Source organism: Mycteria americana, chromosome 5, assembly GCF_035582795.1.
Source record: "Mycteria americana isolate JAX WOST 10 ecotype Jacksonville Zoo and Gardens chromosome 5, USCA_MyAme_1.0, whole genome shotgun sequence".
In the NCBI taxonomy this organism is placed as follows: domain Eukaryota; kingdom Metazoa; phylum Chordata; class Aves; order Ciconiiformes; family Ciconiidae; genus Mycteria; species Mycteria americana.
This window is the reverse complement of record NC_134369.1, coordinates 72,119,448-72,134,106: the sequence shown is the minus strand read 5'-3', so window position 1 is coordinate 72,134,106 and position 14,659 is coordinate 72,119,448.

The following is a 14,659-nucleotide window of genomic DNA, read 5'->3' as shown; positions in this document are numbered from 1 at the left end:
TGTGACCCAGAAGATGCCTGAGGTCAGGCTAGATTTTCTATAAGCCTGACCTTAACGACTCCATCAGTCAATCACAACTAACGCTGTTAATTTCTTCTGTGGCCAGTTCAAGCTCTCCAAACAACTTCTTTTATTTTCTGGATTTTGTGTTTACCTTAAAGATAAGTACAGTGTGTCTGTAGGGACCATCATTTATAACATATTCCCAGATACTCTTAGACACACATAAGTTCATAGATAACAAAACTGGACATAAAAGGAAAAGAAGAGAGTTGTTTGCTGCAGATCTCTATTCTCAGGCATATTTATACTGCTTGAAATGATGTAATTCCAGCACTTTCCCCATCACGCTCAGCACTGGCAGGCCGTGGCCAAGTCATGTTTCCCCAGGCTGCATGAATGAGGGACTGGAAGAAGAGCTCCGAGTTTTTGCCTCCGCTCCCAGGCTACAACCTGTGACACAGACTCTGCCTCGTGAAATGGCCAGGTTGCCTCTTCAGACTATGTATTTCTGTATATGTATTTGGAGTTCTGTTCTCTATTTTCTGCCCCAGCAGTAGAAATCTTCTCTCAGTGACCAGACCAGAGTAGCCATGGCCAGTTTATCCAAATGTATTCTCATGAAAATTTTTTCCTTTACCTGAAGCAGTCCTTTTTTCTTCATGGCCTTCTACCCCCATTCATCATATCCCAGAACGGTTGAGGTTGGCAGCAACTCTGGAGATCATCCCGTCCAACTGCCTTGCTCAGAGCAGGGTCAGTAAGAGCAGGTTCCTTGAGGCTGTGTCCAGTTGTGTCTTGACTGTCTCCAAGGATGGAGACTCCACAGCCTCTCTGGGCAACCTGCTCCAGTGTTTGACCACCCTCACATTTAAAACCTTTTTTTAAAAAAAATTTTCAGTGAAATTTCCTATATTTCAGTCTGTGCCCATTGCCTCTCTTCCTGTCAGTGGGCACCACTGAGAAGAACCTGGCTCCATCTTTTTCACACACCCCCCCCCCCAGGAATTTAGACACATGGATAAATCACCCTGAGCCCTGAACCCAAAGCCTTTTCTTCTCCAGGCTGAACAGTCCCAGCTCTCTCAGCCTCTCCTCATATGAGAGATGCTCCAGATTCTTCATCGTCTTCATAGCCCTTTGCGATCCATTAAGTCCCTATCATTCTTGTACTGCGAAGACCAGAACTGGACCCAGCACTCCAGATGTGCATCTCACCAGTGCTGACTTTTGTATGTTTGGAAATGCACATAAATATATGGGGTTTGTGCTTTTGTTTGTTATATAACCAAGCAAATGTCAGAGATTTTGAACAGGCATAAGATCGATTTGATTCTTTATTTTCTACTTTTGAGAAGACTATTAGACCTAAAAAGCTGAGTGTGTTTCACCCTTGTATTAATATGTTTAGTTATTATTACTGACAGCAAACTCCTCTGTGCTACAGTCCCTGCAAGCCCACAGCAAAGTTTGCAGTACAGGTGCAGGAGACCAGAAGACAAGCGACCGCATGAGACATGAGAGACACAGAAAGCAGCAGTGAAATAATACTGATGAGCATTAGTGGTACTGACAACAAACCAGCTGTCTCCCTGCTACAAAGCCTTATTTTGTATATCACAGGTGGGCTGTTTTAAGGTTCATGATCTGACAGCTGGAAGTACAGTCTCTTGAGGAGATGCAGGAGGCCATGTGGTTTCGTCAAGGCAACAGAGCAACTTTTGCAAAGGAAAATCAAATAGTCCATAGCAGGTGAGTTTTGGGTGGACTTAGGGTCCTTTGGAGGGGGAAAGGAGTTAGTTGCAGAGATCACTGTTGTTTCTGATTTTGGGCAGGCCATTAAATTGTAGCTAACATGGCAAAACTGGATAAGGTGAGCAGTTAGAGGGAAAAGAACCTGTTCACTAACTTGCAAACTTGGCTGGATACGTACACCATTGTGAAAAATAAGCAGAGATATGAAAGCACTGGTAGAAAGACCACACCAGCCTGTCGGCCAAACATCCCTGGGGTCTTGTGAACATGGAGATGGTTTATCATGGTCCATGGAGATTCAGGTGCTTAAACTGCAAAGTAATTGCAATCTCAGAGTGTTCCCTTGTTCACCCATTCATTGTTCAGGTGATCTCTTACAATCTTCCAGTTTTTTATCCCAGACAGTAACATCACCACTTACCTCAGTAGCTGATTTTTGTTCCTCACTGGGTGTCACATCTTTTTTATCTTTCCAAGAAAACTTCCCTCAGCTTTTCTTTACACCTTCCTTTTTGCTTATGGACTCTTAAATAACAGAATATTGCTGCTTCTTAGTATTTTATTTTGATGGTGCCAGTGAGTTCAATCACAGGTAACTTCTGCTAACTCTTTTTCATGACAGCTACAGGATACCTGGCCTACAAATTCTCACACTAAATAATGTCCTTTGTCTCTCCTGCAACAGTTAGTTTGTCAGAAGCAGATCTGTGCTCTAAAAATTGAGCTCATTCAATGACTATCACCAGGCATTTTAAGCCAGTTTTGCAGCGAAGTTCACATTGCATCATGGAGTAATTAGGGTGGAGATTCCTCCATCCTACAGGAAGAAGCAGGGAGAGGGTCTTCAGCAGACGGTCAGTGCTGTAACACCTGTAACAAAGCCCTGTATATGGCCGTATTATTTGAAGGAAAGGACATTTCTACCACTCAAGGATCCCAATAAAGGAGAGCTGCTCAAATAAGAACATCAGTGAAGAGGAAACACCTGGGTCAATAAAGCCAATCCCTACAACCACAGCCAGCTCTACAACCACAGAATCTCACCTGGCAGGATGTCCCAGATCTCCTCTCCATGCAGCACCAAATTGCACAGGACTGCTGCAGCCACTCTAACAGCATTAAGACCTGTAAGTAAAGATTAATTTATTTTTTTCCCTAAAACAAAAAGCCTCATTAAAAAAACTCCAAAGCTTTATAAAAGCTTATTGGTATGACCAGGAGACATCATCAAAATCCTATGGTGCAGGAGGAACCTTGCAAAATGCTATCAAAACAGGGGATGTTTTAAACACAGTTCCCAGCTTACAGACTCAGCTCCAGCTCTGCTTCATGAAAAGCAACTGAGCAGTCCTGCAGGAAAATCATCAGCCACGGCTCAAATGGATCTAAACCCACCTCTTCCAACCAACCCAACCTTGGTCGCAGCTGGAGCTCCAGAAGTAGATGATCTGTTTGCCTTCCTCCCACTCTGGAAGTCTAACTTCCAGTATCAATGAGCGTTTTCTTGTGGAGCTCATCGTAGTAAGTGAAAGCAGCTTTGAGCTGTGCAATATCTGCAAGTTAGGTATTGACTGGTCTGTGCAGCTTTACTAGCAGAGAGCAGCACAGCAACAGGGGCCCATGGTCCAAGTCAAACCTGTCCCACATGTCAGAGGGCTGCTGCTGGGATTTTATATTTGTGTTTATTCTAACAATTGTATTTTTATGCTGGGACTCAAATCCTCATGGAGTATAAAACCATGTCAGCATCACTGCACTGATGTATACTGAGTGAAGATATGTCTTTGACTCTCCACTGTGATATAGTCTTCTATCTATTCCTTTACCACAAGCAAAAACCTATTACCAGAATGGTTTCCCATTATATGCGACACAAGGACTGGATAATAAACTCAAGACTGATACTTTTTAAAATCAACTTTATGTGAGCCTAACACATTGAAATACTGCTTTTATTACAGTATTTAGTTTTCAGGATTTCCAAAATAATTATTAGAAGGTCCATAATTTTACCATAAAATGCATAATTATTCCTTAAGGATGCCTGTTAGTATCTGAAGGCTTTTATAACTATTGAGAAGTAAATACTGAAATGTACTATATAAAGAAGACATAACTATTAAAATAACAGATCGTGATGACTTCTGTAGTAAGTCTAGCTCACACAGGTTGAAATAACACCTGAAACCTAGATTTCTCTTAAATAAAACTTAAGAAATCATTATAAATAAATGTTAGAGATACAGCTTCCCTTTCCACCTTTCCCTCATTGAGGAGTTTTAATCAGCTTGCCGATATTTCCCAGTCTGAACCACTCGGGAAAATCTCACTCACGCTGGTTTTGAAGTGTCATTGCAGAGACATTAATGGATGGCTGGTAAGGAGGTTCTCACCACTCTGACCATATTTTAAAGACAAAGATGTTTTCTTACTGACAAAGTAGGAATCATGCTGCAGTTATCTCCTCTCAGTCCTGGTGAGCCATGCAGTCATCTTGATCTAGCATGATTGCTCCTAACATTACACAGCCTGCTTTCAAACCTGTGCTGAAGTTGAAAGCTCCCCAGACCTCCTACGGGCTGTGAATGAGAATGGAGAGCAGAGGTGAGAAACACAGGAGTGCTAGAGCAGGCAGAAGCACGTCTGTCACTGGATGCTCAGCCGAGGCTTCAAAACTGCGGTCGTACGCTTTCCTTTTAACGACTGAACGCTTAATTGGTGTCTCTCACTGAGAATAGTGAGGGATACATATATATGTGTAAGCAGCTGCATGAAAAATAGCTGCAGCTCACCTCAAAGGAAGTAATTTCACCTGACTGTTCAAAGAAAGTAATCTTTTTATTTGTTTATGATAAAGCTCTATTTCTTAAGTGGCATAAGCTGTTAACAAAATCTTGTAAAAAAAAAAAAGAAAAAAGCAGGTTGTATTTTGCTTCAATCTTCATCTATTTCACAGTAATGATTAACTAAGCATAATGCACAAGGAAAGTACAATGCAATATCTGGCCGCCTTCTCCTTCAAAAAAACACCACAGTTGTACAAAATAAGAATTCCTAAAAACCAGGTCAGTCTGTACTCTGTGAGTGGAAAGCTGCTCATATAGTAAATATTACACTGAACAGTAAGGGCTGTTCATTTTACCAATGACCAGATCAAAGTGCCACATCCATGTGTTTTAAAAATATAACGACCAAAGAAGCAATAGAAAAAAATATAGTCACATGTTCACTGAATTAAATAAAATGTTTGAACAGTGAAATACAGGATTGTCAGCACTGATCCAAGCTTGGGTGAAAGGAGCGTTGGTTGGACAAAGACACCCAAAGAGGTAACTGCAGTTGTCTAGTTGTCTTCCCCAACCTGAAATGGAGGCCTCAAGCTGATGAAAACCTCTAAGAAAGTACCCAGAAAAATTCCAAAATAACAGACTTCATGTACCTCTGTCTTGGCATATTTTATTCTTTGCTATTGGGAGACTTCTTTAAAGCCATTTTACTTAGCATCTGCCATGACTCCTGGAAGAAAATGGAAATAAGACTGCTGGATGTAACTAGGTGGCAAACGAGAGGGTTGAAATTTCATCTGGGAGTGGTAAAGTCAGGCAGTTTCACCTGATGGTATGAGAGGGAGAAACATATCCACAAAGCACTCCTGAAGAGATAACCACGATCTCAGCACCCTTCACTGTACATCCATCACAGCCATAAACCATAGTAGGCTGTTACTGTGTTCAATCGTCTTTGCTGCACATCCCCTTTTTTCCCTTCTAATCTAAGGCGTAAACTTAAAAGCACCTCCTCCATCCTTGTTCCACTTTTCTCTCCCATGTTACCCATCTAGACATGACTGTCCACTTCTTTCTCACTTCTCTCTATGCACAGACGTAGAGTTCAGTACCTAAGAACCAATATGCTTTATGGGTAGAGATAAAAAATAAACTTAATCATGTCCATTAACTTCTCTAGAAACACACACTGACATACTCTATTAACTGTTCCTCTTCAGATATTTTTCATTTACAGTGTCCAGCTCCTGATTCTAAGGCATTTAATTACTCTCACTTTGTTGTAAGACCCTACTAAATCTCTTGACTTATGCAATGCACCATAAATAAGACATTTTTTCCACATCGCCTGGTTACTTTATGATTGCACAGGTTTGTTGAAGACATCTGCATAAATTTTTATGGAACTTAATAGTCCACTTCACATCTTTCTTGTGTACTGTTTTCCCCATGAATCAGAACTGGCAATCACTGTCCTAAGTACCACACAATGTAATTACCCAGAGTATTAGTCTCCATGCGTATTACTCTCTCTTTTTTTTTTTGCACAGTCCTAACGTTGTAAGTGTTCATACATGAGTTATTTGGATTATTTGTAAAATAGGATTAAGACGCGAGGCAAGATTTATTTGGAAAATTACTCATCAGTCTACCAAGGAAGAAGGTCAGGAACTTCATTAAAACAGATTAATGTAGAACAATTGTTATCTAATAAGACTAGAAGCCTAGAGGACCTTCTTGCTCATTGCAGAAATACCCTGCTAACATGCATTATTTGTGAGATCAACAAAAGCTACTTTAGAAACACTGCAGTCGCAGCCTGGAACATGACAGGAGATATATTCTCTTTAGCCACACCAGCCATTGATAAATTAGTTCTTGCCTGAAATTGGCATTCTGTCAGTAAGCTGAAGGGGACTGCAGCAAGTGCTACAATTAGTGCTCCCCACAGAGCAAAGGCAATGACAGTGTGCCTGCCTGCGAAGCTTCTGAGAATTCCTGGGCTGGTTTATTATGCAGCCTTTACGGCTTTTCCACTCCACTCCAGGCTCCAGGGAATGGCCTGGATAATAATTCTGTAACTTGAGTACTTAACCTGCTTGCTTAGTTTGCAAAGCCAAGTCTTCATAAAGGAGTGACTCATGGGGAGTACCACTTAGAGATAGGTTGAGAAGCATACATTGAGCAGTATGGGCAGAATTAGTATTGTGGCGATTTCATTTCTCCTTTTCTGCTTTCCTTTAACCATTTCAGAAAGATAACTACCAACATCTACCACCCCCCCCCCATTCCCTGCAGCTAACCAATTTTAAGCAAACCAAAAAATAAAAAGCACAAGAGATCTGACAAGAGTTGTGCATACATGTGTTCTGACCATAGGTCGCCCCAGAAACAGAGACATAAAGCTTATAAAAATGTAGGCATAACTTAAACAGCTCCGCTACATTTATGTGGTGCTGCAGTCCAACAAGTGACAAATTCTAACGGGTGGTTGCAGCTTCCAGTAGAGTCCCACACTCCTTTGTCCTTGGTGAGTGAAACAGACCACAGACTGAGATTTGTTACACAGATTTATTACTACAAGTCTTTCCTCCTTGAACTCCACTCTACCTGTCTCCACTTTTTCTAACCATTGAAATGGTGGTTTATTCTTAAATACTAAATGTCACTAGGAAAAAGGTAAAGACAGGCAAAGAAAAGCCATAATCCACATAAAAGTGTAATTTTATCACTTTTGCAATTAAAAAAAAAAAAAAAAAAAAACAAACCACAAAAAGCAGGTATGGACTGAGATTCAGAATGTGCGATTGAGACATGACCTGCCTGAAGGGAGTAGAAAGTTAGGTCTTTACCCAAGCGTTTGAGATGACCGGAGAAAGATTTAAGCTCACATTGTGCCACAGCAAAGGAGAATTTATAAAAGGCCAAGAGTCTTGGAAGATGTCTAAGAAATGTCTAATTACTGTCGTCGGGTGAATATGCTAAGATTTGAGATGAGGTGACTTTTCCAACTAATTTTTAGCTGGCTCAGAATGACCAAATGGTCTTCTCTTCCACAGCTCCAGCTAGTGTCCCTTTTTGGTCACCCTCTCCTATGTACAGATCTCTGCACTCCTCACTCATCATATTTAGCAAAACTTGTGCCAAAGAATACACACAAGAAACACAGACGTAACTGCCAGTGCACGTTGTCTGGAGGAAGTACACCAAGGTCCACACAGGCTCCTTCCTGGGTTTGGAGGTAATACTTGGGAATAGCATACTAGCACTATACTAAAATATTGCTCGGATTCCCCACCTTAAAAAAAATAGAGCTGTTACATTTTATTATGAAGTCTTTATTTAAATTTAAGCCCACAAAAATAGAGGAGCTGAGATAGAAACGTTGTTAATGGTTGGGCTGAACATTCACGCATTTGTTGCATCCCAAGGCAACACAGAAGGAGCAAAAGTCAATTAAACTCCTCTTCCTCTTCCACTTTCCCAGTGTAACCCAAAGGTCACCTTTTTACATTTTTTGAAGAATTTTCATATGCTCAAAACACATTCAAAATGAGAACTGACATCTCTCTGAAGCCCACAGACTTCATGACTGAGTGGCACATTTTAGGTTCAAACCTTTTATATCTGCACACGTGACATCTATAGCCATTTTTAAGGCAATTTTGTCACCCAGAAAAACTACTGGTGCTGTCCTCTTCTTATATAAGAATTTCCTTTCACAAAAGCCACCAAAATAACCCACCTCAGAGCATGCACATATCCAGAGCACACCCGTGAGGGACCACCTCCCAAAACCATGTTCCATCGTGGCACTTAAATGACATCTTACTCCATCATGGCTGACGTGATGACCTATGCCTTGACTGTCCTTTCCACGTGACGAGTGACAGCCCATAGAGTCAGGGCGTAGAGGAGACAGAGCCAGACTCTTCTCAGACGTGCACAGCAGAAGGATGAGGGAAACAGCATAAACTGCAACCTGGGGAATTACAATTAGATATAAGGATTATTTCTTAATAAAGTAAAAAACTGGAACAGGGACCTGAAGAGGTTGAAAATATTTTAGAGATACTCAAAATTTGACTGGACAAGTCCCTGAGCAACCTAACCTAATCTAGAGAACCCCAGAGATCCCTTCCAGCCTCAGTTATGCTGTGATTCTATGAAAACCATCACCACTGGAAACATGAGTTAGGTACTTGTGGAGGAGAATAAACTGGCCACAACTCTCAGTGGGTGTGGGTGCCTTGGGACTTAGACTTTGGGGAAACACAGCCCATGGGTTAGCTGTGAGCATGTTTAACGTACGAAACTGCATCTAAATGAGCACATAGCAGCAACTTTATCCGTGTTTTATATGAAATCCTGGTGCGCTTGCAGAGGAAGAAGGAGATCCCAATGGGAGTATTTACACTCTGCAAACGCTCCCATTAGGATGGTGCTCACCAAGATAAAGTCCCACGCCTTCTTCCTGCCCCCTCGCCTATCCCACTTTCTCAAATCCTTTTATGAAATGAGAAAAGGTAAAACCTTGCAATACGCTTGTGGTCCTCAGTAGGGTGTTGGTCTGAAGGGAGGAAAAAAAATTGAATATTCATAACAGATTTGATTTCTGCAGTCTGTCAGATGTTATTTTAATCACTAAGGAGAAAGTGGTTTCCCTAACAACAGTGCCTTTCTTTTACCTTGTCCATATGATGGTTGCAGAGATCTGTCCGTCTTGTTCCGACTAAGGATCCTGATTTTTTCATGAGATGATACTTTCCTCTCTCTTTTTGACATTATTAGGATACATTATTTGAATGTACTTTTTAATATGGTAGCACACGGAAGTGCAGAAATTGGAGCAAGACTGTGTGCTAGGCAATACAGAGACATACACAGAACAAAGAGATATTCCCGGCCACAAAGGAAGAAATCTGAGCAGTAAGAGCACAATATAGGTAAATGAAGCATGCAAAAAAATTAAGATAATTTTGGTCAACATCATAAGCCAAGGTCTCATCTATCATTTGCCTTATGGTCGTGCAGTTTTGAGGATATTACAACAAAGGCAAGGTCTAGGGAGCACACGTCCTTGTCCAAACCCCATCTCTGCCTACTGGGTTTCCCAGCTCCTCACGTCATCTAGTTGAATCTAGTCAGTGCCCAATATCCGAAATACCCCTGCTGCTCCTTTCACTCTGCATCTAGTTCATAGCACTAAACTCCACCCCCAAAGCGTAGGCTTCTCTCTCTGTAAAACCCCACTCCACTGAAATTTGGGGTTTGTCTAGGTGATGTGTCATGCAAGGTACTCCAGTAGATGCAGGGAGGACCCCGTCCATTGTTGTGATGAGACTGGGGACTCAACGTTACTGGTTGCCTCTACATTACTTGTCACCCATCACCAAGAATGACAAACTTTTGCCACTGCAGAGATGATCAACCGATTGCAAAGTCTGTTGGGTGGTAGGGTGCTCAGGATGTTTCACTGTGTTAATTAGCCCAACATTCACAGCTAGTTAGATCAGATATCATTTACATTGTTAAACCAACTGGTTCTTACTCTAAGCATGCTTGAAAGTTTTCCCTGGAACCAGACTACTCATAGAAAATCCATCTATCCTGAGGTTGTTTGGATGTTGGGTCTCACAAAATGAAAGGGAAATGCATTTTTTAATAAATATATCCAGAAGTGGAAAAAAAAACCCAAAACCAAACAACCAAACAAAAAAAAACACCAGAAGGGAATTGAGCTATTTAAAGTAAAGAAAAATGCTGAGACAAGAACTAATGGTGTTTGAAGAGGCCAGGATAAGTTCTGGGCTAGAAATTAGAAAATGCTTTAGCTGACTTCCTGTGGGAGTGTCAGTGTGTGTAGGAAGTCGAAGTGCTTGTAGTTAGAAGATGGAGTTTGATAAGTTTTCTGAATGAGATCATGAAACACTGTTGTCCAAAAATTGAGGAGGAGGCTGAGGGGCGGCGCTAGCTTTCTATGCTAGTTTAGGTGTTCTGTGGTCCGTGTGTATCTGTTGGGTATGATGTGTGACTCAGTGCCTAATCCCCCTTTGCACAGACTGCTTTCCTCTATGCCAGTGCAGCACACTTAATAAATATATAACAGTAATAATTTCTGAGATTCCTATTTCATTTTATAGTTATTTATTGGCTTTTCCCATAAGAGACTGGCTTGCTGGAGCTGGGAGATAAGCTTATTAGAAACCATAACACAATACTTTGAACACATGATTTATGTGTTTTCAGGCCACTACTGGGTAATCAGCTTATTCTGGATTCCATCCAGCCAACTTTGCTTGTACGTTAATCAGACCAGCTGTGATCCACCTGGACATAGGTTTCTAAAAACTTGTCTCAGCACACCAGGCCAGATTCTCAGAGGTTTAAATTAACTTCCTACCACTAGCGACAATGGAGTATTGCTGATTTACACCAGCTAAGCAATCTGTCTGTAGTTCACAAGTACAGCAGAGCTAGCACCATTAATAAAAGGTGGACAGGTAATAATTTATTTTAATGAATGGTGTTGATGCATGGTGTAATCGTTTGAATTCATCAAAAACAATATTTAGAGCTTAATGCGGAAATGATGTATAAGGTATTGTTAATAAAATCACTACCGATTAATTTAGCCCCTGAATCAGCAAAGCACTTAAACATGGACATTCTCCAATGGAATGCATGTACATGCTGAAGTACTTTGCTGAATCCTGATTTTCAAGTTATACTTGCTTAGATAGCTGCAAAGAAGCTAACCTCCTTAGACTTATGACCTAAGGATTCCTGCAAGGACATCTGCTCATCAACTTACTATCATTTCTGAGAATGAAAAGGAGATGTAGACAAGAGTTATTTATAGCCAGGGCAATGTCATATTGTTTCACTTTTTTGCCACACTCCTTGTTCTCCATGGACAGAAACTTAGATGTCTTCTCCTTTTGTGGTGTCCAACCACTAAGCCCAGCTCAGATCCCATAGTAGGTGATGATAAGGAGTCTATGGCAGGGCCCTCTATTGCTGCTATGGAGACAGCAGGGTCCCTTCAATCTTGTTGGTGATGAATTTGATGTATGCTTGCATTTCTGGAGCATGAAGGCAAAAAATACAGTCAAGCAGTGTTTCTTAAACAGTTGCAGAAAAAGTAGTTGGGTTCAAATCACTGAAACGGGACATCATCTTCTCCAGCTCAAAGACAAGCACTAATAGAGGATATTCCTCACTGAGATCAACCCAACACCAGAAATCTGCATTATAGAGAAACCCTTTGTCGAGAATCTGACTTTTCTTTGGGAAATGGTGAGTCCTTGGCAAGGGGGCTGGATAATATCCAGATAAGTGGACTTGGGACAAGTGCCAAAACAATTAAGAGCAGTTAACAAAAGGTATCATATCCTAATCTATTAATCTGACACTTTTCTTGCCAGCTTGTTCCCACAGTGTGTGTAGTTGGAGTTTTTCCCCTTACAAATCCCAGTATTATTCTGTGTGGCACCAGTACGATGAGAAGGCCTGAGAGTGGTGAGGTAACAACCTGCCCACAGAAGTAATTAGCACAAAAGGGGTAATTACCTTCAAGGGTGGAGTGCAATCAGCACATAACACAATTTCTGTGCTGTAGTTTCCTGAAGTAGCAAAGCATTGAGCCAGTGATCAGGATGAATTTTAGCACCTTATGTCCTGGAAAGCTTCAGGTGCACCAGTGTCTGCCCAGCCACCTCCATCACGGCAGCTCATTCATCCTCGGCGATACCCTGTGCTCACGGAGCAGAGGCAGAGCTGCGGGGAGATGGCAGATGCAGGGCTGCGTTGTGTCTGTAACGACAAATCATCCACTGACATCCTTGGGAGCAGAATGAAGCTGCTCCCTGACTGCTCCCTGAATTAAACCCTGACTGAGGGAAACATCCCAGTTTTGGAAAGCACGTAAGCATTGTCGTGAACAGTGGACAATTTTCAGTCATTTCATATCTGCAAACCGAACCAGGCTACATTTCTGGAAAATGTGGTAAAAGATAGGTATTGGGCTTCATTTATGCAAGGCAACTGAGACAAACCATCTGGTTTGTTACAGACCTGATCTATCAGCCTCTTGTGGCTGCAGACATTTGAGTTCACAGTATTTAAGTTCAACTGAAAGGAGTACATACTATTAATGCTCATGTGTTTCACTAAATGGGCTCGGTGGTGACCAGCCGGTGGTGCTCTCAAACCATGGGAGCAGGTGAGGTGCCATCTTCTCCCCTCCTGTTGTTCAGCTGGAGAAGACCCAAGAAGCTGCTCCTCCTGCTGTGCGGTACTCTGCCCCTTTCTCCGTGGATAAAAAGGGAGGGCACTGACAGCCTGTTAGCCCCTCACATCTGCGCCTGACAAAGGCACTCAGCTTAACCTGACATGGCTCTGCAAGACTTTCCAGAGAAGGAGACAACTGTACTTGTGTGACCTGCCCCAGCGATGTTGTCCAACGCTCTGCCCAGGGGACTTCGCCATCTGCAATAGGAGTTCTGCTGAGACCAACGGTGCAACGTTAACCCAAATAAAAACAATGTCTGTAACCCCATTTCTTAAAACGGTCCACTAGATCCTGGCAGCCTTTACAGCAATACCCTTACTGGAGAGCTGGAGTGAGCCAGCAGTTGTCTTTCAGCGAGCGTTCTCCTCCCTCCCAGCACGGTGCAGGATCAGCGCTGCTCCTCAGCACCCACGGCATCCAGCCTCAAGCAGCCCGGTCCTGAGCACCACCTCACGACCTACAACGCAGCTGGCCTTTTGGCTGGGCTCTGGTTTTTTGCCTTCTCTTTATATCCATCACATTCGCACGGGTTAGCTGATCGGCTCTGATTTCAGAGAGTCTGGTTCCTCTGATGCCCCACAGGGTTTCTCATTGGGCTCATCTTTATTCAGCCTCCACAAGCTTCCTTTGACTGAGATGATCTGAAGATATGGATAAGAGATCAGTTTTTATGCAGATGACATGCAGATTTATGTGAAGTTTATTCCTAATTATTCTTTCTCTTCTTCTGTTTTATCAGTTTGTCTTGAGGACATGGAGGCGTAGATGTCATCTTTTTTCCTGGTCTATATTTAATACTCCTAAAACTCGAATCTTAATTAATGGTTTCAGGCATTGGTTTAAATATGCTGCTTCTTTTTCAAAATCTGATGAATACGATAACAGTTACCATGGCTGGCTGGGGCAGCACGCAGTTCATCCCTTTTCAGCACAGCACTTGTGACGGTCACAAATCGCATCCGTACTGATTCCATCATTGCAACTACACCAGCTGCAGACCTGAAAATTCAGCTTTATTTAGCCCTTGCTTTACGTACTTTTACTTTTTCAACAAGGAACTACCAAATTAATAAAAAGATGAAAGTGTATTTTTTCCATTCCTTTTCAGGAAAAAAAACAGATGTTAGCCAGTGCTTTAATAGTTCTCCAAAGAGTTTTTAGGCAACCTGCATTTATGGTGTTTCAGCCCTTTCCAATAACAACTTGACATCAGAACAAAACAAGACAACTACAATTCCTTCTAACAGCAGCAAATTCTGACAATGACATCCAGTTTTGATCTTGGTGCACAAATCACTGTAGGTGTTATAAACTAATGCAACAAGTTATATGCCTCATTCAAAAAGAGTAGCTGAGCAATATCTCAAGGTTTCTGACACACGTTATTCTTAAGGGTTTCTTTTCCTGGTAGCTCACGATGAAAAATGGATTAATGTTTCTGCTCATGTGCAGCACCATGCTGCAACACATTACAGCCAAAGAATTTATTTTGCAATTCCAGATGCTGAAATAACCACTAGCCTGAAATTTAGTGTCTGCTCAATCATGGTCACGACTCAGCACAGAACAGTCCCGAGTCACTCCCATAATTTTTTTAAATGGCAATCCGCAGATGAGATGTCCAACAGGTCATTTTGGTTGATCACTAGCCAGTAATAGGAGGAATGGGTTTTTAGTAAGTATTTCTCTAAGCTGCTGCACACTGGCCCTCTCCAAACCAGCAACATGTGAAACCTTTTAAAATATTCATAAATTAACAAGATGTCATGAGTATTAAAAGCAACTCATGATCTAGTTTCAAGAATATGACTCACTTCGCCAGGGA